The 27,716-nt window shown below is 43.0% G+C and overlaps 1 protein-coding gene across 5 annotated transcripts in view; it reads left to right on the top strand.

Moving 5' to 3' along the window:
* ARHGEF25 (Rho guanine nucleotide exchange factor 25) overlaps positions 1 to 27,716 on the top strand; it is a 317,210-nt gene that overhangs the window by 109,515 nt on the left and 179,979 nt on the right. The gene's annotated exons all lie outside the window — the stretch shown is intronic.

Below are 27,716 nucleotides of genomic sequence, written 5' to 3'. Positions count from 1 at the left end.
CTATTAAAAACAAATTCTTTTCATATTAGTTGAACACAGATCTAAAGAAGTGGGCTTTAAGTAAACTTCTAAACGACATGTAATCAATCGACTGCGTGTCTGATATACTTGGGTAAGAAAAATTAACATTATGGATAGTATTTTGGGTTACATTTATACAACTTGGGAAATGTAATATGAGATATTCTCTAGATGATGAGGTGGTATTTTGTGGTGATAACTTAATGAGATCTATCATATCAGGTGGTAAGATACCATAAAGAATCTGATGAACAAGAACACAGAGCTTAGATGAAATTCTTTCATTTATAGGTAACCAATGTAGATCCTTAAGAAGAGGAGGTGCCTTAACATAACGCGGCAATCTATATATAAGGCGGGCAGCCGTATTTATGGTTTCAAACTCCCTGCCTGTGCTTTCTCCAGCACTAAACTCACTCTCCGGCTGTCCTATTGACTCAGAGGGTCATGAACATTGCCACACATTCTGTATACCTTTCACTCTATCCCATGTTTCTACTACTACTACTTAGCATTTCTATGGCGCTGCCAGGGTTACGCAGCGCTGTACAAGTTTAAACATGGGGAAGGACAGTCCTTGCTCAAGAGAGCTTACAATCTTATCACTCCACCCCCCCCCCCCACCCCTACACACACAGGTTTGGCACAGACAGCCACCAGGAACATTCGTGTGATACTTTTGTATGGTGGCTCTTTTTCAGTAAGAGGGGAAAAAAAATGCCTTGGGGCATAGTGATTGTCCTGGAAAGCAAATCTGGCTGAAATACTGCCAGTGACAGGCATGTATACAGTGTGGAGAAACTCTGCCTGATATTCAGCTGGTGGCAGGCAGCGCTTTTAGGGGGTCTTTTACTAAAGCTTAGCTCGAGTTATCTGCAGTAGGGCCCTGCTGCAGATAACTCGAGCTAAGCTTTAGTAACAGATCCCCTTAATGTCCATTGCTGGTGTTAAACCTGGATATTCAATGCCAGGCTGTATCTGAATAGCTGGTTTTATTTCTGGCCATTAAAACCTAACCGATTAAGGCAATATTCAGCGCCTGACTGCATAAGTTAAACCGGTCAAAGATAGGACTGCTATTTATGCAGTCCAACTTAAACCAGTTATCTTATACGGTCAGGCACTGAATATCGGCACCTAATTGCATAAGTCCCCTGAGTTAGCCAGTTTCGTGGTAGGCGCTAACCACGAATAATTCAGCGGAGATAACCGATTAAGTCCCGCTGGATATTTGCGCTCAGCCTAAAACAAGCTATTTAACCAGTCAGCTGCCGTTTCTGGCCGGTTAAATAGCTTTGAATATCGACTGGCCTTTGTGTACATCTGTATGTTCGTGTAGGCAGCCTGGTGGGAGTATTTGTATTTGAAGTTCGTAGTGAATCGCTCAGCAGAGTGGGCTGTGGAGGGACAGAGGCCCACACTTTTCCCACACTCTTTGACTCATCCCTTTCCCTCACTCATCTGTGTAAACGGAAGTGCAGGGAGAGAGACAGAGCCCGGCTGGCATTTGCCCCAGTCACTGCCAGGCATTTCTGCCACGTATCAGCTGTGGAAATGAACTTGCTGCCAGGATTCTAGCGTATCATGTTAATTAGATCTGAATCTTGCTGCATGCTTGGGGTTTTGCTAGCGCTGCTCAGCTGGGAGATGTACTGATCATGTTGTTTTTCTTCACTGGGCAATGTCTCCCAACGAATTAGTTTTGCACATACCATGACAGTAATGAATCTGACTCCTAAGCCAGGGTACGTGGTGAAGTATGTTCTCAGTCTCTCAAATTTACTGCTGATACTCACTATAGCACTTGCATTGTGCCAGAGAACTTCTGTCTGGAGTTGATATGTAATACGTATAGGCAACCTATATACATAGTACATAGTAAATGACAGCAGATAAAGACCTGAACAGTCCATCTAGTCTGCCCAACTCATTTTACATGGTATGTGATGCTTTATATGTATACCCGAGTTTGATTTGTCCCTGTCTTTCTCAGGCCACAGGTTGTAAAAGTCTGCCCAGCACTTTTCCTGTACTAAAAGTTCTGAAGCTAATGTCGAAGCCCCTTAATATTTACACTCTAGCCCATCCATATCTATTCAGTCACGATCAGGGCGCAGACCATAGAAGTCCGCCCAGCATTGGTTTTACTCTCCAATTACCAGCGTCGCCACCCAATCTCTGCTAAGATTCCGTAGATCCATTCCTTCTAAACAGGATTCCTTTGAGCTTATCCCACGCATGTTTGAATTACATTATCATTTTCATCTTCACCCCCCCCCCCTCAGTTGGAGGGCATTCCACGTATCTACCACCCTTTCCGTGAAAAAATACTTCCTTGACATTACTCCTGAGTCTGCCCCCTTCAACCTCAATTCATGTTCTCTAGTTCTACCACCTTTCCATCTCCGGAACAGGTTCGTTTGCAGATTAATACCTTTCAAATATTTGAATGTCTGTATCATGTCACCCCTGTTTCTCCTTTCCTCCAAGGTATACATGTTCAGGTCGGCAAGTCTCTCCTTGTACGGTATGCAATGCAAATCCCATACCATTTTTGTAGCTTTTCTTTGCACTGCTTCCAGTCTTTTTACGTCTTCAAGCCCTGATTTTGGAGTCTGACTTGGACATAGTTGCAGTCACAGAGACATGGCTCAATGGTTCCCATGAATGGGATGTAAACATACCAGGCTATAATCTTTTTAGGAAGGATAGAGAGGGACGTATAGGTGGAGGAGTAGCTCTGTATGTGAGAAATGATATCCCAGCGACTGAAATGACAGGGAACTGGGGAAAGGAAGAAGCGATATGGATCACCTTAAAAAGAGAGGATAGAACATTGGTCCACGTGGGTGTTGTCTATAGACCCCCGACACAATTGGAAGAACTAGATAAAGATCTGATCGCTGATATTCAAAAGTTGGGGAAGAAAAGAGAGGTGCTGTTGTTGGGAGATTTTAATCTGCCGGATGTAGATTGGAAGGTTCCGTCTGCAAAATCGGAAAGAAGTAGAGAGATTGTGGATGCTTTCCAAAGTGCTCTGCTCAGACAAATGGTGAACGAACCCACGAGGGAGGGAGCGACGTTGGATCTGGTGCTCACAAATGGGGATAGTGTGTCAAATGTCCGAGTGGCTGCGCACCTGGGAAACAGTGACCATCAAACGGTTTGTTTTGATGTAATGGCTCATGTGGACGGCGGCCACTCTAAACTCAAAGTCCTGGATTTCAAGCGAGCTGACTTTAACAAAATGGGAGAATACCTGAGGAAGGAGCTGATGGGCTGGGAGGACATACGAGAAGTGGAAGGACAGTGGTCCAGGCTAAAAGAAGTAATAAACAGGGCCACAGACCTTTATGTAAGGAGAGTAAATAAAAGCAAGAGAAAAAGGAAACCGATATGGTTCTCAAAGCAAGTGGCTGAGAAAATAAAGATTAAAGAGTTAGCGTTCCAGAAATATAGAAAATCTCAAGAGGAGGAACATGGGGAGGAATACCGGATGAAACTGAAAGAAGCCAAGAGAGAGGTACGTCTGGCGAAGGCGCAAGCGGAAGAACAAATGGCTAGAAATGTAAGGAGGGGAGACAAAAACTTCTTCAGGTATATTAGTGAAAGGAGAAAGACTATAAAGGGAATTGTGAGACTAAAAGATACAACAAAACGCTATGTAGAAAATGATGAAGAAAAAGCCAATTTGCTAAATAGATACTTTTGTTCTGTTTTCACTGAAGAAAACCCTGGGGAAGGACCGAGAGGGACTAGCAAAAGTACACCTGAGAATGAGGTGGATAGAGTGCTGTTCACAGAAGAGAGTGTGTATCAACAACTTGGAAAGCTGAAGGTGGACAAAGCCATGGAGCCGGACGGGATCCACCCCAGAATACTGAGGGAGCTCAGAGAGGTTCTGGCGGGTCCTCTTAAAGACTTGTTTAATAAATCCTTGGAGACGGGAGAGGTTCCGAGGGATTGGAGAACGGCGGAGGTGGTCCCTCTTCACAAAAGTGGGGATAGGGAAGAAGCTGGAAACTACAGGCCGGTAAGCCTCACTTCGGTTATTGGAAAAGTAATGGAAGCCATGCTGAAGGAAAGGATAGTGAATTTCCTGGAAGCCAATAAGTTGCAAGATCCGAGACAACATGGTTTTATCAAAGGGAAATCGTGCCAAACGAATCTCATTGAATTCTTTGACTGGGTGACGGGAGAATTAAATCAAGGACGTGCTATGGACGTCATCTACTTAGATTTCAGCAAGGCTTTTGACATGGTTCCCCACAGGAGGCTCTTAAATAAACTAGACGGCCTGAAGATAGGACCCGAAGTGGTGAACTGGATTAGGAACTGGTTGACGGACAGACGCCAGAGGGTGGTGGTGAATGGAGTTCGCTCGGAGGAGGGAAAGGTGAGTAGTGGAGTGCCTCAGGGATCGGTGCTGGGGCCGATTCTGTTCAATATATTTGTGAGTGACATTGCCGAGGGGTTACAAGGTAAGGTTTGCCTTTTTGCAGATGACACCAAGATTTCCAACAGAGTGGACACCCCGGAGGGTGTGGAAAACATGAAAAAAGATCTGAAGAGGCTAGAAGAATGGTCTAACGTTTGGCAATTAAAATTCAATGCGAAGAAATGCAAAGTGATGCACTTGGGGAGTAGAAATCCAAGGGAGACGTATGTGTTAGGCGGGGAGAGTCTGATAGGCACGGACGGGGAGAGGGATCTTGGGGTGATAGTATCTGAGGACCTGAAGGCGACGAAACAGTGTGACAAGGTGGTGGCAGTAGCTAGAAGATTGCTAGGCTGTATAGAGAGAGGAGTGACCAGCAGAAGAAAGGAGGTTTTAATGCCCCTATATAAGACGTTGGTGAGGCCCCACCTGGAGTATTGTGTTCAGTTTTGGAGGCCGTATCTTGCGAAGGATGTTAAAAAAATGGAAGCGGTGCAAAGAAAAGCTACGAGGATGGTATGGGATTTACGTTCCAAGACGTATGAAGAGAGGCTTGCTGACCTGAACATGTACACCCTGGAGGAAAGGAGGAACAGGGGTGATATGATACAGACGTTCAAATATTTGAAAGGTATTAATCCGCAAACGAACCTTTTCCGGAGATGGGAAGGCGGTAGAACGAGAGGACATGAAATGAGATTGAAGGGGGGCAGACTCAGGAAAGATGTCAGGAAGTATTTTTTCACGGAGAGGGTGGTGGACGCTTGGAATGCCCTCCCGCGGGAGGTGGTGGAGATGAAAACGGTAACGGAGTTCAAACATGCGTGGGATATGCATAGAGGAATCCTGTGCAGAAGGAATGGATCCTCAGAAGCTTAGCTGAAATTGGGTGGCGGAGCAGTTGGGGGGAAGAGGGGGTGGTGGTTGGGAGGCGAGGATAGGGGAGGGCAGACTTATACGGTCTGTACCAGAGCCGGTGGTGGGAGGCGGGACTGGTGGTTGGGAGGCGGGAAATACTGCTGGGCAGACTTATATGGTCTGTGCCCTGAAAAGGACAGGTACAAATTCAAGGTAAGGTATACACATATGAGTTTGTCATGGGCAGACTGGATGGACCATGCAGGTCTTTATCTGCCGTCATCTACTATGTTACAATGTTACTATGATACGGCCTCCAAAACTGAACACAATACTCCATCATTGGTTATGCCACTGTTCAGCAAAATTTTAGATATACTTGAAAATTCCTTTGAATCAAGCCTGTGGCATCTTGTATAATGGGAAACACTTCTGGATCTCTCTCTGCCACATTTTCTTGGTCTATGACTGCATTGCTTGGTACGTGGAAGATCCTCTCTCCTCTCATTGCACAGAACAATCACTATTATTAATGCTGCTCTATGGATTTTCTCCTTTGCCACAATGTCCAGTTTTCTTACATTCAGCTCCAGAATGGGAATGTCCCCAATGATCATAACCTCTTCATTCTCCATAATTCTCTTAGAGTTGTCATCCCAGTGCTTTTCTGATACAATGGTGTTACAGTGCCTACAGAGTTTCTAATGGATGAGATGTACCTCCTTATTGTACCTTTCCATATGTAAACTTTCTCCCATCCAAACTTTGCAGACAGCTATGAGATGTGTAACTGTTTCCAGCTCTTCCTTACAGAATCAAGAAATGACAGTTTATTTATTTTATTTGTTTTTGTCTGTGCTTGCTGTTATTCTTCTTGTCTGGGGTCCATTGTCCTGGGCTGCAACTGTCAATTTCATCCTTTGGTTTCAGTTAACTTCCCCATAATGACCATTGATGTGTCCAGCTTCCAATCTTTCAGGGGGAGGGAGTGGTGCAAGGGGTACAACAGTGAACTGTGGCCGAGGACACCTGTGAGCTCAAATCCTAGCTCTGCTAATGATTCTTTGTTAGACCTTGGTTAAATCACTCCCGTTTATTTCCTGTGCTTACCATCTTCTTTCTTCCACCTTTCCTTTGGAAAATGTTGTACAGCTTAGACACCAAACCAGTAGCCCAGGTTTTTAATTCCAGAGTTGGCTACATTCTTAATTATGAACTGTTGCAAATGTGAAGCATTTTGGGATACAGGATGAAAGGTGTTCCATAGCTCCTTAACTTACAGGGCACTGTTTCCTGGGGACACAGGTTCGCTGGGCTCACAGAACTCATGTCTTTCCTGAGAATGCTGTGATGAATTTGAACTGACTTATAAGGCAGCCTGAGGGACAGAGACAGTGAGCAAGATAGACCGGAGTAGCAGGTGCCAATCTATGTGGGGGTCTCTGAGCAGTGGGGACAGACCCTTTATTCAGACTCTGTTTACAGCTGTGGTGGGGTGCCAGGCAGAGCCTCCTACTTGGTAAATATCCCTGCTTTCCTTTAGCTTGGTCTGAATGCACACAGCAAACCAGTTACCTCTTGCCCTGTTAGTCCACTATTTATTATCACATCTGTAGTGACCAGATGCCTTGAGGTCACCTAACACAGTTTCTGGCTTGTATCTGTTCCCCTCCCTGTAGCACCAGTTCATTTAAGACAGACATAAAGATGACCAAACAAATTGTAGGGAATGAATTAACTTAATATGTCATTGCCTAGTTTTCAAATTCACTGAACTAATGAAGTTAGTTCCAGTAGAAGCTGTCACCCATGACTTGTTGAATCCAAGTCAACTACTGTAGCTATCACATTACATTATTCAGTTTCCTGAAGGAAAATAGGAACTGTGTGAGGCAAAACCAGGAGAGGATCAACTTATCCATTAGGTCCCAGAGTCAGACTCTGGTAAGTCTGTTATTTAACCAGTAGAAAGTCAAATATTCTAGATAGTCTTGGTTGACCCTCGCCTCGTCCCCCAGGCATCTCTTTGTCTTTGCTGTTTCCTTGCCCAATCCCCCATTAAGGACCTATCTTTGTACCAGGTTTGGTTGAGCCAAGTTCAGACATTTCAATCTTTTCAGATTTTATTATGAGCTAAGCCTCTGTTCTATAGGTCCAAGACTAAAAAAAAAAAAGCCACACAGGTCAAGATATGAACATTTTTTTATGACTAGTTTTGTTGTTTAACTACAGGCACTAACCAATAGCAGGACAGTTTTTACAACCCCCTCCCCCACTGTGAGGAGCAGCTTTACAGATGCTCAATAACATTGGCCATGTGTTCTGACCTTCATCATGATATTTCTTGTGAAATGACATGCACTGACCTGTTTCCCTCAAGGAAAGAAAAAGAAACAGCAATTTTAAGAACTAGAGAACATTAAAAGCATGTGAAAAGTGTCAGTTGGGGGTTGCTGGACGAACGTTGCATGACTGGTTCCAAAGTTATGTGGAGGGGCAGAGATACACAGACACAGGCAGGCGCAAGGTGAATTTGTAAGATCAGCTTCCCTGTGGGATATTAAGCTAAACCCTTACTTTCTCCCAGCCCTCCATTTTTAGACAGGGCTGTTTCATGTCTTTGTTACATTGCTGTTAGACACCTACTTGTCTCCTCCTGGGTAAGGTAATCTTATCAATATTTAAGAGTTATCTCTTTCTAACTCATTTAATACATTCACAAGAAGAAAATGGCTGGAGACAAGATAGCATGGGACAACTTAACAGCCACTTCTTCTTCCAAGTTTCTAGGCTCCTGTGTTTTCTGAGGTTTGCTAGAGCCTCATCTGGCATGTTGTACAACCATTGCATTTTTCTACCCTACACCTTTCTACCCAACCAAAATCTTTTCCTTTATTAAGATCTAAGCCTGGCAAAATAGGCTCCCCTCTTCCCACCAGCCTTGTACATAGGTCACATTTTAACTCAGCAAAGCTGTGTTAACAATTGACACCTTTGAGTGAAACCACTGGCTTGGCTTTGTGATACAGCTGATGCCAACCAAGGCTGTCACAAAAGTCATTCACTATGAAAGCAATAGAATATAAAAATTTTATGTGAGAAAGCTAGTATGTCTGAAAAGACTGATGTTTTAAAACGTTTTTAAGATATTTGAATTTTTTTTTTTTAATTTTAAAACAAAATCCAGATTTTTCCGGCCGGGGATGTTGTGTAGAGGAGTAGCAAAAAAGCAAGAATCTGGGTCTCCAGTCCATAGATACAAAACCAGGACTGGCTGTTTGAGAGAGGAGATAAGTGAATGGAGAGAGAGAGTGTGTTGGAATGACAGAAAAGGTTGATCTGTGGTCCTGAACATTTCCCTGACTTTGTCGGAATCCTTTTATCATATACTGAGTGTGTAAGTGAGTGGCACATGCTGAATGGAACAGACAAGCAGAGCTTCCTGTCTAAGCTGACTGAGGTGTAAAATATGAGAACTGAATTCTGAAGGAGGAGAGTGAGAGTTAGCTGCTATGGGAAACACCAGAGAGGGGGCTTCCACCCAGTAACTACTACATCAAAATTATGGTTCTGAGCAGGACTGTTATCATCACCAATTATTTATTTGGATTTTGCTCACACCTTTTTCAGTAGTAGTTCAAGGTGAGTTACATTCAGGTACACTGGATATTTCTCTCTCCCAGGAGGGCTCACAATCTAAGTTTGTACCTGAGGCAGGGGCGTATCTGCGTGGGGCCACAGGGGCCTGGACCCCCGCAGATTTCGCCCTGGTCCCCCTCCCCGCCGTCAACCCTCCCCCGCTGCTTACTTTTGCCAGCCGAGGTCCGACCCGCAATCTCCATATTTAGTCTTCCTCCGTGGCCATGTGCTTCAAGGAAGTAACGCTGCAGCCTGCAGTGCTGATTGGTTGAATCCAGTTCGGCGTCTGACGTCGCTGCAACGTCAGATGCCGAACTGGATTCAACCAATCAGCACTGCAGCGTTACTTCCTTGAAGCACATGGCCACGGAGGAAGACGAAATATGGAGATTGCGGGTCGGACCTCGGCTGGCAAAAGTAAGCAGCAGGGGAGGGTTGACGGCGGGGAGGGGGTGGAGAGAGGCGGCGGCGGCGGCGGGGGGGGGGAGGGAGGCAAAAATGTGCCCCCCCTCTCTGGCTCTGGCCCCCCCTACCGCCGGATTCCAGATACGCCCCTGACCTGAGGCAATGGAAAGTTACGTGCAGGGGCGTAGCTACGTGGGGCCATGGGGACTGGGGCCCCCGTAGATTTGGCCCTGGACCCCCTCTGCCGACGACCCTCTCGACCCCCTGCCTCCTGCCGCCAACCTGTCGTCGCCGTCTGCTACCTTTGCTAGTGGGGGACCCCAACCCCCGCCAGCCGAGGTCCTTTTCTTCGTTCTGTTTCTGAGTCTGACGTCCTGCACATACAATGTGCAGGATGTCAGACTCACAGAAACAGAACAAAGCCCTGCAGATCGCAAGGCTTCGTTCTGTTTCTGTGAGTCTGATGTGCTGCACGTACAATATGCAGGACGTCAGACTCAGAAACAGAACAAAGGAAGAAGAGGACCTCGGCTGGCGGGAGTTGGGATCCCCCGCCAGCAAAGGTAGGCGGCGGCGGGAGGGGGGGGTCGAGAGGGTTGGCAGCGAGAGGGGGTCAAAGGTAGTGGTGGTGGTGGAGCTAAAATGTGCCCCCTCAGCTTGGGCTCTGGACCCCACTCCTACTGAAGTCTGGCTACGTCCCTGGTTACGTGACTTGCCCAAGATCACAAGGAGCAGCAGTGGGATTTGAACTGGCCACCTCTGGATTGCAAGACCAGTGCTGTAACCTCCCTCTCTCCCTCTCTCTCTCTCTCACTCTCTCACACATATATATGTATACACACAGACACAGAGATTTAGTTATGTATTAGCAGAATTACCTATACTTCGCATGTGTGTGTGTATTTTTTTAGATGTGTGCTTGCATCTGTATGTGTTTGTGTGTGTCTATATGTATTTTTTGGCAACACGTAAATGTTTTACGTGTATATTTTAGTTTTGCATGTGTTGTGTACTTATGTGTGTTTCTGAATGTTATATTTATTTATATATCTTTGAGTAGTGGTCTATTGTGTGCGTGTATATGTCAGGAGTCAATGGGTATAGACTCCTGACACAAGTGCTTGGACGCCTAAACACAGCCCGTGTCGGGTCTTTACAATAATGTCTACCTTTGTCCTGTTCCTGGAGGTCTGTCTGTGCTTTTTGATCTAGTTTGGTTTCTTGGTGTACTTGGAACCCTCTCTTTTTTACCTTTATTCATTAGAAAAACAGGTCTAAACCAAAACATTGAAGTTTTCATCCTAGACATTTTGATCTTGTTCCATTATGGCTGTAAAATGTCCAAGCATTAGGCACACCCTAACCCTGCCTTTGAAACACCCCCTTGTGATTGGATGCACTGCAGACAAAATGCATAGATAGACATCTGCAAAACAGGTTTCAAAAATACTTATGTGGATGTTTTGGGAAGAAATCTGTCCAAATGGTGATTTATTTATTTATTTGGATTTATTAACTGCCTTTATGAAGAGATTCACCCAGGGCAATGTACAGCAGGTATGACACTTTTTGGATGTTTTTCTCATTCGAAGATGAGCCCCCTGGTCTACTGTGATCTTTATTGCAACCTCGCTGTCTAATCAATTTAGACTCTTGAGGGTGGGAAAAGTTGTTGGTCCTTGGTGGTATTTTTTTTTTGTATGTGGGAGGTGGGGGCACTAAACTTACTTTGAGTGGTGGCCAAGTTATGTTTATGGAGAGAGGGTTCACGAGTGCATGTGGTACATGTTTTGGTTCTGTTTACGTTTAATAGGAGCCCTACTCACACCTCAGGTATTTCACTGCCCCGTCAGTTTGAGCAGTGTCCAATGCGTTCCCTGATTGGTCAGTGAGATATTATGACATTACAAACCATACAGCATGATCTCAACTCAGAAGACCCACCAGAATACTGTAACTTAGGAACGTAACTTGTCAGACCAAGGGTCCTTCAAGCCCACTACCTCGCCTCCGACAGTGGCCAATGTAGGTCACAAGTATCTAGCAAGATTCCAAAGAATAGATCCATTTCTTATTGTTCATAGGCAGAGGTATGCAGTGGCTTTTTCAAGATTACATGGCTAATCATGGTTTATAGACCCCTTTTGCCTTAACCACATTTTCCTGCAGTACATTCTACAGCTTATTTGATAAACTGAAAATAAAATGCTTTCTCGTGATAGGTTTTAAATATTGCTGCAAGTTAGTGTCCTGGAGAATCCCATTATCTTTGTACTGAAAAGGGCGAACACACATTACCAATTTACCTGTTCCATCCCACTCATGGTTTTATTGACCTCTATCACATCCCATCTCAGCTCTGAGGCACTTCACCATTTACCTTTTCTCATTGAGAAAACCTACCATGTAGCTCTTCTATTTCCCATCTTCTAACCAGCTTGCAGTCCACAATAGAACATTTCCTCTTAACCTGTGACTTTTTAATTTCCTCAAGAGTCTCTCATGAGAAAGTTAATCAGATGCATTCTGAAAATCGAGATGTAATATTTTAATTGATTAGGGAGCAGTGGGCCATCTTTTTGATTGGGGGCAGCAAACAGACCAACCTCTGCCCCGACCCCCAAAGTTTCCTCGCTGCTGATGTTGTGTGGAGCAAAAGTTTGGTAGAGCCATGATTCCAGGTCACCCACCCTATTCTTTTGCCTGTGCAACTTGCTAACCTTTATTCACATGTGTAATGCCTTCTAAAATAATCTAACAGATTAGTAAAATAAGAATTAAATTTGTTTAATGGGGCAGAACCAACATGGATTGAGCAATATCTGTCTATGTGGTCAGTAATTTTGTTTGTCAGAATAGTTTCTGTTGGTTTGTCTGGCACAAATGGCAGGTTTACTGGTCTGTGGTTTTCTGTACCCCCCTCCTCCCCACCCCATCAGCCCTTTTTTAAAAGATTGGCATTACATTGGCCATCCTCAGCTGTAGCTATTTAAATGAAAGGTTATAGATTACTACTGATAGATCTGCAATTTTATTTTTGAATTGTTTCAAAATTCAGGAGTGTATACTGTCTGTTCCCTCTTTGATATATGTTTGACATCTCTCTATGTCTATCTCTGTCACTATCTATATATATATGTATATGTATATATGTGACTTGCTGAGCGAAAAGGTACCAAAAGTAGGGATTGTGACTTATGTTGAAATCATGTTTATTTACGAACGGAAGTAAAACACACACATATGAAACATAAGGCAAGAATGCACTGCGCTATGAATGAAACTATACAGAGGAAACACTATCTCTCTATATAAAAGGCAACCCCAACGTTCTGAAGCCTCCATGGAAGTTGAGGCGCCCGAGATATCCGGTGTGCCCTGGAGTGTCTGTACCGCCCTCGCGTCAAAACGTCATGATGTCGAGGGCGGAGCTATGACACTCGAGGGCCGAAACGGAAACGCCACAGCGAACAAGGCAAGTAGCTTGGAGGGACGGAGGGAGGGGGCCTCTTGCTAGCGCCCGTTTCATTCCGCTCAGAAACGGGCATTTTTTCCTAGTTATTCAATAAAAACCACACCAAATCTTCCCCCTCCCTACCCTCCCACCACCCCATCCCAATGCAAAACTACATGGTTCCAAAAGGACAATAACAGTTAAGAATACAGCTGCGGACTGCTGGCTGAAGGGTTGCCCAATAACATTCCCAACTCTGTTGAAAACATCCATCCACAGATTCAAAATTAGTAACTGAATTACACTCCATAGAAAGCAGGGCAATCATCTGCGATCTCCATGCCACCACCGTAGGAGCAGCAAATTCACACCAGAACAACAGAATCACCTTCCTTGCTGTAAGCACCAGTCTCATCAAGTAGCCCTTCAGTCCCGGGAGAACCGGCTGTAGAATCCGCGAGTCCTCAAAAAGCAATCACAGATCCAGGGGAATGGTTGGGGACCACTGTACTGTCACACTCCGGAGAAGCTGGCACCAGAAAGGTTGAATGCAGGAGCAGAGTCAAAATGTGTCTGAGGGATGCCGAGCCATGATGACATTTAGGGCAATTTCCAGACATGGCAAAGGAAGCCCTCCGTGCTGTGTGGGGAGAAATATATAAGTGCAACACAAATTTGTATTGTTCCCATAAAAGAATATTGGGCATGTATCTCTGAACACTATGCAAGCAATCCTTGACATAAGACTCCAGAATATCTGCTGCGAGATCAGTTGACCACTGTCTGGCCAGACGTCCATAATCAATGTCTTCAGTGGTATCACGATGGAATCGATGATGATAAGTCAAGGGCACTCAATTTTGTGAACCCAATGAGAGTGCATCACTGAGAGTTTTTGTACATCCTCACATAAGTGCTCCCAGGGAAGCCCTCAAATATAGTGCTGTAGTTGTAGATAGGCAAAGTGGTCTATACCCGACAGTCCAAAGTTGCTCTGTAAAACCTGGAATGGTTTCAGCCTTCCATCATCAGTAAGCAGCTGGGATAAATACTTCAAACCCTTCTCCTCTCAGTGAAGAAAGGCCAAAGAGTCAGTGCCAAGTGGGGAAATCTGGATTATGACGGATTGTTAGAAAAGGAGTCGCTGCTGGAGAAGAATGATACCTTTTGCAAAGTCAGTGCCAAGCAGCCCAAACAGTATGAATAAATATATTAAGCTTAAGAAAAGGTGGTGGGCAACCTGGAATAGTATGCAGTTGCCAGCTAAAATGTACAGAGGAAAATAGAGTAGTCTCGAGGGGCTTCACTGAAAAATCTTGCACCCCCCCCCACCCCGAAACCAGTCATTAATATGGCGCATTGTTCTAGCTGTGGTTAGATATCTGAAGCTCAACAAACCCAGTCCCCTCTGATCCTGGGGCGTCTGGAGAACAGAATTTGGGAGCCTGGCTCACCTTCCCTGCCTCAAAAAAGTCTGTAGGGTTCTGTTCACCACCCTTTCCTCACAGACGCTTCAGAAAAAGCGGCAATGTGAAAAGGTAGAGCAAGCGCGGAGCAATAATCATATTGAACAGATTGATATGCCCCATCAGGGACACAGGGAAAGCTCACCAGGTCCAGAGAGTTCCCCTCATAGATGTTAACAATGGAAACCTATTATATTCATAAAATTTAGTCAGGTTTGTTGGAATGTTGACCCCCAAATATTTCAGAAGTCCCTCAGCCCAAGCAATAGGGAAATCCCTAATCCATTCCAATTATCTGGACAGGATGGGAGCACCTGAGACTTGAGCAGGTTAAAGCGAAAACCTGACAACTGACCATATGAGGATATTAATTGCAACACTGCTGGTAAAGAGAGCTGAGGGTTATGAAGCACTAGTAGCAAGTTGTCAGTGAAAGCTAAAACTTTGATGACCTGGTGTTGGATCACCACCCCCAATCACTTCCTCCCAGACATGTAAGGTACACAGTAAGGGCTCCAGGGAAAGAAGAAAAAGAAGCGGAGACAAGGGGCAGCCTCGTTGCTTGCCACAGAAAAAGAAAAGGAGGCTGTGCAAACCCCATTAACCAGGAGGGCAGCTCAGGGGTCAGAATAGAGGGCCTGAATAACATTATAAAACCAACCAGTCGGCCCCACATGCGACAACGTGACAAAAAGAAAAATCCAGAGAAGCTGATCAAATGCATGCTCTGCATCCAAACATGAGCAGCACCAGATCCTCATGACACACTGGCTATAGGCAGGAGCTAGTAAGTTTGCACACATTGACCATTGATGATCCTTTACAAAACCAACCTGATCACTACGAATAACATCAGAGAAGGCCTGTGCCAAGCAGTCAGCTAAGATGTGCAAAAAAATCATATCAACGTTAATGAGCGAGATGGAGCGATAAGACCCGGGTTGTTCTGCTGGTTTAGCAAACTAATTAAAGCCATGTTCTCATGGTGGGGAAAACGCTGCTGCTCGACTACGGTATTATAATAGTCTACCAGGGGACCTGTAACTTTAGACTGCATCAGTTTATAATATTCTTCTGTGAACCCGCTTGGACTTGGGGTAGAATAGAGCTTCAACGTGCAAATTGCTGCCTGCACCTCCTTAGCTGTGAGAGGTCGATTGTAAAACTGGGCATGCCAGAGTTAATAAGATAGGTCGAAAATTCCTCAGTCCCCCCTGGCAGTGCCTCTGGGGAGGCGTACAGGTCATGAAAATGTGATAAAAAGACCTCCGTGATCTTTGACATCTTAAATGTGACTCACCCCACTAGAGTCTGAATAGCAGTGATAAAACAGGACCCACTCCAAGACTTAGAGAGTTGTGCTAACATCTTGCCCCCCCCCCCCCCCCCCATTACCAAATTTAAAATATCGATATTTTCTATGTAGGATCATTCGTGAGATTCTCTCGTGCAACAAGGTATTCAAAGCTGTTCGAGTAGACACCAATGTCTAATGTAAAGCTGCAGTAGGGCGAGCTATATATCTGCGCTTCACTGCTCTTAATTTGCGCTCTAGATCAATAATACCTTGTGCAAGTCCTTTATTGCGAGCACAAACAAATGCAATGACCGACCCTCAGATGACTGCTTTTGCAGTGGGCCAAAACAGTAAAGGTCAGCAGTGGGTTGAGATCCTGGGAAACCAGGTTCAAGTCCCTCTGCAGCTCCGTGTGACCTTCGGCAAGTCATTTAATCCTCCGTTGCCCCAGGTACAACAGTAGTGCAACATACTACTTAGATTGTGAGCCCAGTAGGGCAGACCTAATACCTGTAAAATGAAACTGTAAACTGCTTATGTCTAAGCGGTATATAAATACGTGAATGAATCATCTTGATGGTGTTAGTTAGCAGTTAAAAATTCATCCCATTTCTCCCGTAAATAAGTAACAAACTCTGGGGAAGAGTACAGATAAGAGGGGAATCTCCAACCTGACACCTGCTGAAAATATGCTAGAGAGTTCAACTCTATCCAAATCAGCGCATGGTCAGAGATCTTCTCTGGGCCAATAATGGCTGAGCAAATGCTAGAAAACGACGTCATTTGAACAAAAATATAATCTAGATGAGTGAGCGAAATATGCACCCTCGAGGTATAATCCCACTCCTCTGGATGTAATAAGTGCCAGGAATCCAGTAATTGCAATGCAGTGCAAAAATTTAGCAAAATTCCTCCTTCCCTCCCCGTAGAAACAGAAGGCACACCGGAAGAGCGATTTACTTGGGGGTCAGCTGCCAAGTTCATATCTGCAGCAACTACAATCGGGTAAGTAGAATATGGTTGACAAGCCTGAAGAAGAATAAAAGGATCTCTCAGGGGGAGTCAGACCATACACATAGACCAGTACAATCTCCCTTCCATGCAAATTTAAATGGACACCCAAATAAAGCCGCTGATTATCTAGGAATAATAGCTTGCAGGAGCCTGCTAGATTTCTGCACAATAAAATCAAACCATCTCGCCTCCCTGCTGATGGCGAATAATACACCTCCTCAACCCGCTGTTTCCTCAACTTTTGGTGCTCTTCAAAGAACAGCCTTGTTTTTTGTAAGCATACAATATCCACTTTATGTCGTTTGAGAGCACCTAGAATTTTGGTCCGCTTAATAGGAGACGTGATCTCTCCTACATTCCAGGAAGTTAGTTGGACACGAGAAAGGACTTGTGCACTCAGAGTAACCTTAGTGTCTAGAAAAGTAAAATATAAAACAGAGCGCGATGCACAACCCCCGGGTGCCCAGCCTCACCCAAAGGCTCTTCAAAACTGGGAAGCAATGATGGAGAACAGAGAAGGTAACCTCATATATCCTAACAAGCCAGCACCCCATTAGAAGCCATGTAGACAACAAAAACCTGAAAACCCAACTTCCTTGAAACTCTCTCCCACCCCAGCAGCCAACCCACCCCCCATCAATCCCTCCCTTGCCAACCTCTCAACCCCCCCCCTCGTGAAAGCCGAAATAGATTATCCCGGCACTTATAGTGCGAGGAATCTGAGGTGACCTCATTGGCCAAAAGGTCCCCTGCCCCTAAAATCTGCTGTTGAACAGTTCACAAAAGATTAACAGATCAAGCAGTGATAATAAAGCAGGTCATGCTATTAAGAGCCCACTACCATTAGACTCAAACATAACATTCTTAAAAGCATTACTAAATAGCCTTTCCCATAAATGTTTAAGTGTCTGTGGTTGGCAATGCATTGATGAACTCCTGGGCTTCTGAAAGAGCTTCAGACACCTTCCATTGTACATCAGTGTAAGTTTTCAATACCACTGGATATAAAAAAAGAAATTGGTTTTTCCGAGCTTGCAGGGCATTGCAGAGAGGAATACAGCAACTACGTCACCTAAGCAAAACAGGGGAATAATCCTTAAACAAGAGTACTTTTTCTCCATTGTAGGTAAGGCCATCTTAATGTTGACGGTATAACTGTAGTAATTCCGCCTTGTATACGTAGTTGAAAATGCATGCAATAACCACTCTAGGGTGGTTCCAGCCTGCTTGCTGATGGCCCAAGCGATGGACTTGTTCTAACCAGAGCGGTTTCCCAGAATTACTGAAGGGCTAACTGTAGCCTGTTCCATCAGCCATTTATTCAGGATTTGCAGAAGCTGACTCCTGCTAGTGTCTCTGGTAAACCCACTAGTCTCACATTGTTTCTGTAAGACCGGTTTTCTAAGTAATCCAGTTTAATTACTTGCTCCTTAAACTAGGTTTTCAAAACTATCAGGTCCATGTCTCTAGTCTCCGCCAAGTCTTTCAAGTCGGATATCCTTTGTTCTAAGACACCCGTGTGCTTACTCGATTCGACCAGCAAGGTTTCAAACTTTTGAATTTGACCTGATAACTAGTCCAATCTCAGGTCCAAGGCTTTAGTCATGGCCACCGTGAGCTGTTCCAGTTGTGTCGCAGAGAACTCCCAGTGCAGGCCCCGCCATCTCCGCCATCTTGTCTTCAGACATGCGGGCTTTTTATTTGACTTTGCCGACATGTTGACTCCGGGTTTGGTAATATATTTGTCCATAAAGGTCTCTCCCGGTATTGCTCACCAGAAGTGCCATAGGAGAAGCACGAATCTGTGATAAAACAAAAAAAAGGAGTAGGGGACCTCCAGAGCACAACAAATGTACATCTGCTCCACTCAGAGCATCATGTGACCACAAGATAGAGGAATATCAACTGCATAATCAGGTTGTAAAAAAATTGCATAGTCCCTTTCCACCGACCCTGTAGTACACAAAACTTTCAAAAATGAAGGTTGCCCAACTCTACCCTTCCAAACTTTTATAGTTTTTATCTCTGCTTTTTGTAACCCCACTTTTGGTACCTTTTCACTCAGTGGGTCACATATGTATGCAAACACACGCAAACACATACACATGGCCAAAAGTTTGTGATCGTGTAGTTATAATTGGGCTTTATTATTGTTTATCTTGTTTTAGGCTATGGTTGGGCTGTAACTTTTATTTGTATGGGCTACTCATTCTTTGTTTTGGTGGTTGCAGCCATCTTATGGTTGTAGTATATGGTTTATTAAAATTTGCTATACTGCCAAAGCTAACTCGCAGGTCTCAGCGGTATACAATAAATAAAATGTTAAAGAATGAAACTAGAAAAGAACTACAATTTGGATAGGAAAGATAACAGATCCTAGCAGAAACCAACTCACTAAGTATAGGAAAAGAAGAAATAAAAATAGACACACAGAAGCAACGGAGAGCTAAAAGCTGTAACATACTACCACAGTGTCACATTCTTAAAGTGGAACATATTTAGAAAGATTCAAAGGCTTGTGTAAATGAGGTCTCAGCACAGATGTGGAGTGGGAGCGAATTCCAAAAAGAGGGTGCAGCCAAAAAGAAAGCATAATATCTGGTGAACTCTCATTGAGCGAACTTGGGGCCAGGTAATACAAGTTGGTGATCATCAAGCGAACAAAGGAGACGAGCTGGAGAATAAGGAATTGTGGTTGTACTCATATAAAGAGGGAGCCCTATCCTATGAGCTTTAAGAGTCAATAATTTGAAAATTGGCTGTTGGTAACCAGTGGAACTTCTGAAATAGTGGAGAGACATGGTCCCTACGTTGAGCATGGCAGAGTAACCTAATAGCCATATTTTGTAGGGGATTTTATGTAACTAAAGATATTTCTTTTATTATTTGTTTAACTGTAACCCTTTCTGGTATTGGCAAAACAGGCGTCTTTAGGTGAAAGTGTTGATATAGTCACAGATGTGAGTGATATTAACAGTTTTTGTGAGTGATAAATAAGATATTTGTCTTTTTAAAACCTGTGTTGTGTTTTGACTCACCTGACCATATGAAGGATGGAAATTTATTGCTGAGTTCAGTAACAAGTGGATAATAGCATAGAAGGAAAAAGAATGAATGTTTTTCAGTTTCTTAAGGCTTAAGAAACTGAAACATTTCAAGGCATCTCTATACTTATGGCATATTCTGTGGTGTTTTTGATTCTGTACTTATCAGGTTTATGGACTGGTAAGGTATCATGACACAGGAAAGAGCTTACAATAGAGAAGATACCACTAAAAGCAATTCTGAAGAATGGAAAGCTGGTTCTTTCAATAGTTATAGCAATAGTCAGACAAAATCACAAGCTGAACAGTTTTCAGTTGTGGGCTAGTACTACAGATCAGTGAATAGGCAATGCAGTCATAAAGACAGCAAAATTTCTGGGAGGGTGCCAAGTGTTATCAGATCAAGGCTTCCAGGTACTCCAACTAAGAAACCCATTAACAAGACAATATGTGGAAGACTGTTCAATGATGGACTTCAATCATATCAAAGCTGAAGCTGCCTGCGAAGAATACTGAAAAATGTCTCACTTTCTGCCGCAAATACACACAGTGGACAGCTGAGCAATGAGAGCATGTTATGTTTTCAGATGAAAGCACTTTCAGTGCTACATCTTTCGTAGGCAGGTGAGGAGACCATAAAACCAGATACACCAGGTATGTTATATCAACAGTCACGACTACCAAGAGGGTGGAGGGCAGAGGGGGCAAAATTCCCTGGGCCCGGGCCTCCAAGGGGGGCCCGGCACTGGGGTCTCTCTCTCTCTCCTGCTGTGATGGGACCCGGGTGACCTCAAATACTGTGTGCAGTTCTGGTCACCACATCTCAAAGATATAGAAGAATTAGAAAAGGTACAGGCTAGGGCAATGAAAATGATAAAGGAGATGAGACGACTTCCCTATGAGGAAAGGCTAAAACAGCTAGGGCTCTTCAGCTTGGAAAAGAGATGGCTGAGGGGAAATATGATAGAGGTCTATAAAATACTGAGTGGAGTGAATGTGAATCACTTGTTTACTTTTTTCCAAAAATACTAGGACTGGGGAGATGCAATGAAGCTACTAAGTAGTAAATTTAAAACAAATGAGAGAAAATATTTCTTCACTCAACGTGTAATTAAACTCTGGAATTCATTGCCAGATAATGTGGTAAAAGCAGTTACCTTAGGGTTTGAAGGTTTGGATAATTTCCTAAAAGAAAAGTCCATAAGCCATTATAAAGATGGACTTGGGAAACTCCACTGCTTATTTCTAGGATAAGCAGCATAAAATCTGTTTTACTCTTCTGGGAGCTTGCTAGGTATTTGTGACCTGGATTAGGTGTTTGTGACCTGGATACTGGGCTTGATGGACCTTCGGTCTGTCCCAGTATGGCAATGCTTATGTTCTTATGTTCTTAGTGATAAAAGAGAAAGAGATGATATACAATTCAACAACTAAAGCAGAGCTGACACAGTGGATCACAGCTGTATAGACCCAGGAAACATCACCAGAATCCTGCAGTACAATGGAAGATCAGTACCCAAACATATACAGGCAGTCATCAAGAATAAAGGCTATCATTGCAAACACTGACAGCAGAACTCTTTCTGTAGACAATGGAGAAAGCAGCATAAATAATATTTTTATTAAAAGAAAAAAAGCACCGAGCTTTGTGTACTATTATGTGTTGGAGAAACAAAAAAAGTGGCTGTTGCAAACTTTTATCCATGACCGTGTGTGTGTTTGTGTGTAGATATGTAGAGAAGAGGGGTCAATATTCAAAGTGATTTAAATGGCATTTAAATTGCTTGTGCATAACTAAAAGGGTATATTTAGCAGTATTTAACCAGATAATGCAGCTGAATATACCCCATTAGCATCTAATCTGAAACTTGGTATTTTGTGGGTGCTGTGGCGGTAGAGTCTGATCTTATCTGGTTAAGTGCCGATATTCAGCACTTAACCAGATAAGCAGGACCACATAAAACACAGTCCTATCTTTATCTGGTTTAACATATCTGGATCAGTTCTGAATCTCACACTTAACCAGATATGCAGTGCTACCAAGACAAAGGTTCTCAGTTTGACTCCACCATTCAGGGAACCTCCGAACTCTTCTCTAGTGATTTCAGATATTTTGTTTACTTTGGAAACATCTCTGAGAGTGGTAGGGATAATTCTGGACAGTCACTTAACCATGAAAAATCAAATCAAGCTACTTACTAGGAAAGTGTGCGTCAAATTGAGGCAGTTATAGCGCATTATGTTTAAACGTTTTTTATTGACATTGCAGCAACACAAACATTGTCATACAAGCTCTGCATATAACGTCCATCCAACCTCGATCTAAATATACAATTGCTAACTAACATGCAGCATTTGTGAAGTTTATTCCAACATTTATTACTCCAACAAATATACCTATCCTCCCCCCGCCCTCCCCCATACCCTTCCTTACCCCCCCCCCCTTTTACCCCAGACCTGGAAAACCATTCAGTAACAGCCCGTGGAGTTCACCCTGCATTTAAAAGTAAACTGCGACCTCTATGGCTTAGACTTTGCAAATAAGGGCCCCAGACAGCCAAAAATGTGACTCTTTTTCTGTGAGAACCTAGATTCTCCAGCCTCCCAACAGTTATAGCGCATTAAACATGTTATAAATCAATTATAAAACACTTTCAAATAGTGGTATGGGCATTATTTATTTATTTATTACCACCTTTATGAAGAGATTCACCCAAGGCACTGCACAGTAGGTACAGTTTAACATCAAACTTACAATTTTGTTAACAACATAACAATAGTAAAATGAACAAGTATAAATATAAATAAAATAAATGAGGTAAACTTGAAAAGAGCAATTTGAAACCTAATAATAGGACTACCATGAAACAGGATCAAAAATATGCACATTTAACAGCACTGAAATTTTCAAATAACAGAGATATAATATAATGTAAGCATAATGGCAATGGAATAACTAATAAGCACACATTAGAACATTTAAACAATGTAGATATTATTTTATTTATACACTGTGCTCATGGTAGGCTCAATGTGGCTTAGGTACTTATTTGTACCTGGGGTAATGGAGAGTTAAGTGACTTGCCCAGAGTCACAAGGAGCTGCCTGTACCTGCAGTGGGACTCAAACGCAGCTCCCCAGGACCAAAGTCCACCACTCTAACCACTAGGCCACTCCTCATGCTTTTCTATAATACACAGCTTACCATATAGCTGAGGGGCCAAATGCAGATATAGATGGGGACATGATGTGTGGTACAGAGTCAGTTGGGATAAATTAATGGGTGGATAAAGGCAAGTTCTTTGTACAGTTAATCAAGATTTAAGGAACTGGTCTAAGTTACAGTGGGAGTAGCAAGCTAGAAACTTGTTCTGTAAGTTTGCATCTGTTGCCTCTACTATAGTGATAACTGGTCTTCCATTGCATGAATTTTCTGATGAATACTTGAAGACTCAAATCAGAATTATCCCCTTTAGAGGAAATAAACAATTACTCTCTTTTATGAGTTAGTGCTCTCCTAGCTTGATTATTGCAACTCACTTTATGTGGGTTGTTCTAGATCATTCTTAAGGCGCTTACAAGTTCTACACAATAGGTCAGTGAAGCTGGCTTTTGGTAAACGAATGTCTGACTGTGTTAAACTTTTGCTGAGGAGCCCTGCACTGGCTCCCAATGGAGGCCTGCTGCCAGTTTAAATTATGCACCTTAGTGCCTAAAATGCTCTATGGTTCCGCCCCTGAATATTTGGTTAGTTTGTTAATTTTTAGAATGACAGACCGCCCTCTTAGCTCAATGGATAATGGTCTGTTAACAGTTCCCTACTTTGAAAAAGTGAAGTACAAATCTATTCATGCAGTGGGATTTGCTTATAGTTCTGCCCAGTGTAGGAACTCCCTTCCTTCTGAACTGAAACTAACTTCAGTTCACCTGGAGTTTCATAAGCTGTTAAAAAAACATGTATTTTCTTTGCATTTTATCTGATGAAAGAGATATAATTTTGATATGTCAGATATTTTGATTTTTAGGGGTTATGTGGATTTAATGTTTGTTTTGGATAATGTTACTTCCTAGGGTTGGCGTAGTTTCTCTTATATTTTGTAATCTGCACTGATTACAAAATATAAAAAGAACTACTTATATTTTGCTACATACCAACTTTTGGATCTGCACTGATGCAAAAGTTGGTATGTAGCAGAATATAAGTTTAATTTTAATTGTAATTGGTGCCTGGACAAGACCTGGCATTGAATATCCGTAGATACTGTCATGGCGGCCAATAAAACGCTGATCGCCGCCGGCTGAATATTGACCTCGTAATGTTTTCATTTTTAAAATGCAGTTAATGGAGGAAGCTCTCTCTGTACTTGGCCTCTTCCAGCTTTATGGCATGAAGCAGCAACTTCGGGGTGCTGAGGGTGCTGTTTCTCATCATAAAACCACATTATTGTATTTCTTATACACTTATCAAAAAATTTTTTGTAACTGCACTCTTGCTATACACTCTGTGAAAAATTGCACAATGCTGATATATATCATCTAATTTATTATAAATTAGCCTCAATAGCCCAGGGAACCATTAATTAGGACTCCACTGCATTGGCCTGTATCATGGGCTCCTCCTCTCGTCCGAAAAAACATCCACAAGTAACAAAAAACTCCCTACATAAGGAAGAAAAAGATCTTGTGAATAAAAAACGGATGGAGGGGTGTTTTGATGAATTAATTCAAATATCAGTGTAACTATAAGTGCATTATATCACAGAGAGTATTGAATGGAAGTAAAGAAAATATATATATGATCACTTCGCAATCCTCTTCAAATAGTATACTGAAGCGGTATTCAAAAAAGAGAAAGAGAACCCTCATTCATTCATTCATTGCTTGGTAAGAATCATTTTGCAACATTGAAATACACCACTTATCTTAAAGCTTAGAGGTGTTGTCGCTTATGTCCACTAGAAACCATCCACCGAAAGCAATGGAAATCGGTTCCCCGACTCTAGTTCTTATCCTGCAGTCATCTACATCGGTTGCGAAGTGAAGTAAAATATTTAAACGTGGGAAGAGCAGAGAATCTGCTCAGCCGTAATATCTTCTATGTTCTCGACAGCAAGGGTCCCCACTGTTTCGCGTTCTTCATCAGGAGAAATATCCATAAACAATTAAATCTGTTTCTTTTCTATCCATCGCGAACCCTGGTTCAGAACATGGCGACTGTTGATATAGAACGCCAACATTAATAGCTCCACCCATTGGGAGTTCCGTAGTTGTTTCAGGTAGCCAATCACTGAACTAACCTGTTTGTATCCTGTTATCCAATCATTTCTGTTGAAAAATTTAAGGTGATATCATCCTTTTTGGGGAAGGTTAATACGAATTCTGTAATGTAAAGATGTTATACTGTATGGTTACTTCAAAATAAATCTTGAATAACTGCGAGGAATTACCTTTCTCTATGATATTTTCTATCAATGATCTTCGATGAGTAAAAATAGAGATTATATATATGCAAGAAAAAGTTTTTCCTTCAGATGATAATACTACTGAGAATATACTTTTTTTTGAAAATTAAAAAAATGCTTCCCATTCCATCTTTTTTGAATACCGCTTCAGTATACTATTTGAAGAGGATTGCGAAGTGATCATATATATATTTTCTTTACTTCCATTCAATACTCTCTGTGATATAATGCACTTATAGTTACACTGATATTTGAATTAATTCATCAAAACACCCCTCCATCCGTTTTTTATTCACAAGATCTTTTTCTTCCTTATGTAGGGAGTTTTTTGTTACTTGTGGATGTTTTTTCGGACGAGAGGAGGAGCCCATGATACAGGCCAATGCAGTGGAGTCCTAATTAATGGTTCCCTGGGCTATTGAGGCTAATTTATAATAAATTAGATGATATATATCAGCATTGTGCAATTTTTCACAGAGTGTATAGCAAGAGTGCAGTTACAAAAAATTTTTTGATATATGTCAGTGCACTCTAGACAACTGAGGATTTCTTATACACTGCCTGCAAGTCATCAAAGCAGTGTACATTCAGATATAGTAGGTATTTTTCTGTCCCTGAAGTACTAGCAATCTAAGCTTATACCTAAGTCAATAGATGGGTAATGGGCACTTTTACTAAGCTGCAGTAAAAGGGGCCCTGCATTAGTGGCAGCAGCCATTTTTGCCATGTGCCAGGGCCCTTTTTAACACAGCAGGTAAAAAGCCCGCAAAAAAGAAATGGCTGTGTAGTAAGCTCGTACTTGCCATATGGCCATTTCAGAGCACTTAGCGCCACCCATTGAGGTGGGGGTAGGGGCGCCTGCTCTAACCAGGCATGCTGGGGGGGGGGGTGGAACTATCGCCAGCACTCTTGTTAGGCCAGCGGTAGTTCCAGGTTAGGGTTACAATATGGCTCCAGAAAAAGGAGGACACATTGATCCAGTCCGGGTTTTGCTTTCATTGAAAGCAATGGAAGTAAAACCCAGACTGACTCAATCTGTCCCAGGAGTGTAGCCAGACAACAGATTTTGGGTGGGCCTAGGCAAGAATTGGGTGGGCACCAAGTGTTCTCCCCCCTCAAAAAAAAAAATCTCATGGGGTGGGAAAACGCTTCTTTCCACCTTGGCAGCAGTAATGCACTGAAAACTGAGCATGCGCAGGTGCCGGTGTCGTGGAGAGTAGCGTTTTTGTTACCATCAGGGGGAAATCTTCAGCTGGCGGAGCTTGGGATTCCCACCAGTTACCACTAAACATGTGCTACTGTTGGGTGGGCCTGAGCCATAAATGAGTGGGCCCTGGCCCACCCAAGCCCACCTGTGGCTACGCCACTGATCTGTCCTCCTTTTTCTGGAGCCATATGGTAACCCTATTCCAGGTTGCCGCATAGCAACCCTTTAATAAAAGGGCCCCTAAGTGACTAGCCTGAGATCACAACAAGCAGCCGTGGGATTTGAACCAGAATCCCCTGATTTTCAGCCCACTGCTTTAATTAGTAGGCTACTCCACTACACCACAAGTGTATTAGTACTTGTAAAAAGCTGGGACAAAGCATAGACAACTGATGGATGATCTCAGATGAGCAGAGAGTGCAGTCATAATTAAATGTGTACACCCTTTCGTATGAAATATAAAAATCAAAGGGAAAAGCTGGAAGGGTTTGGGAAAGGATGTAAAGTTTATGTATGAGGGCAAAAAAAGCGAAAAACCAACATCATGAACATGTATCAGATGTTACATTTTTATTGGCAGCACAGGGAGGGAGCTTTAACAAATAGCCACTGCCATTGTCCTGCCTGAGGATGTGTGAAAAGTGGGTTTTCATTCAGCAGATATCCCAGAAAAAATCCCCAGAATCCTGAAAACATTTGTGCCAAGTTTAAACAAGAAATTTCAGTACCAAAATGTGTGTGAATGGGCTCCTTTTTTTTGGACATATTTTATTTCTCATATTTTATTTTCATTTGTTTGGAATATAAAATGCTGAGGGATGTTTACTCAGTCCTTTATGTCTTGGGAACAGCAGGTGCAAGAAAGTTCTGAGCATCTAGCCGGGGTCTTAGACTGGGAGACCAGACTTGGCTTTGGTTGCTAAGCAACAGTGTCTATATTATATGACAAATCAGGTTGGGGGAGGGGAGGTGTGAACTTTGCATTCCTATACCTGTAGCTTGCTTTGCTTAGGTATAGCAGGAAAGCAGGTCTGCAAAAGCTGATGAGAGTGCCCTTGTCAGCTAACTCCCTTTTTCATAGGAGGAGTTCATGTTCTCCTGGTTTTACCCTAGTGTTTGCTTGGACTTGTAGGTCTGCTGTTCTTATCAGGTTCCCTGTGAAAAGCAAGAATACAAGTCCATGCAGTTGCACCTTTTTTTTACAAGTGGAAAACAACCAGGTCAGAAAATCTGGAGCCTCTTGGCAATACCAGGTGCGAGCAAAGGCATTCAGAGATGTCATGTTGCCCAGTTCTAGGCTGGAGATTTTGGGACAGGCCTGGTTTTGAATTTATATCCCAAAGCAGTATGGGATTTATGGTGCCTGATCCTGCCCATTGAAATCAGTGCTGCAAGTCTCATAATGCACCAG

This window comes from Microcaecilia unicolor, chromosome 3 (assembly GCF_901765095.1).
Source record: "Microcaecilia unicolor chromosome 3, aMicUni1.1, whole genome shotgun sequence".
NCBI lineage: Eukaryota > Metazoa > Chordata > Amphibia > Gymnophiona > Siphonopidae > Microcaecilia > Microcaecilia unicolor.
The sequence above is the reverse complement of the archived record's forward strand: the minus strand, read 5'-3'. Positions and strand labels throughout refer to the sequence as shown.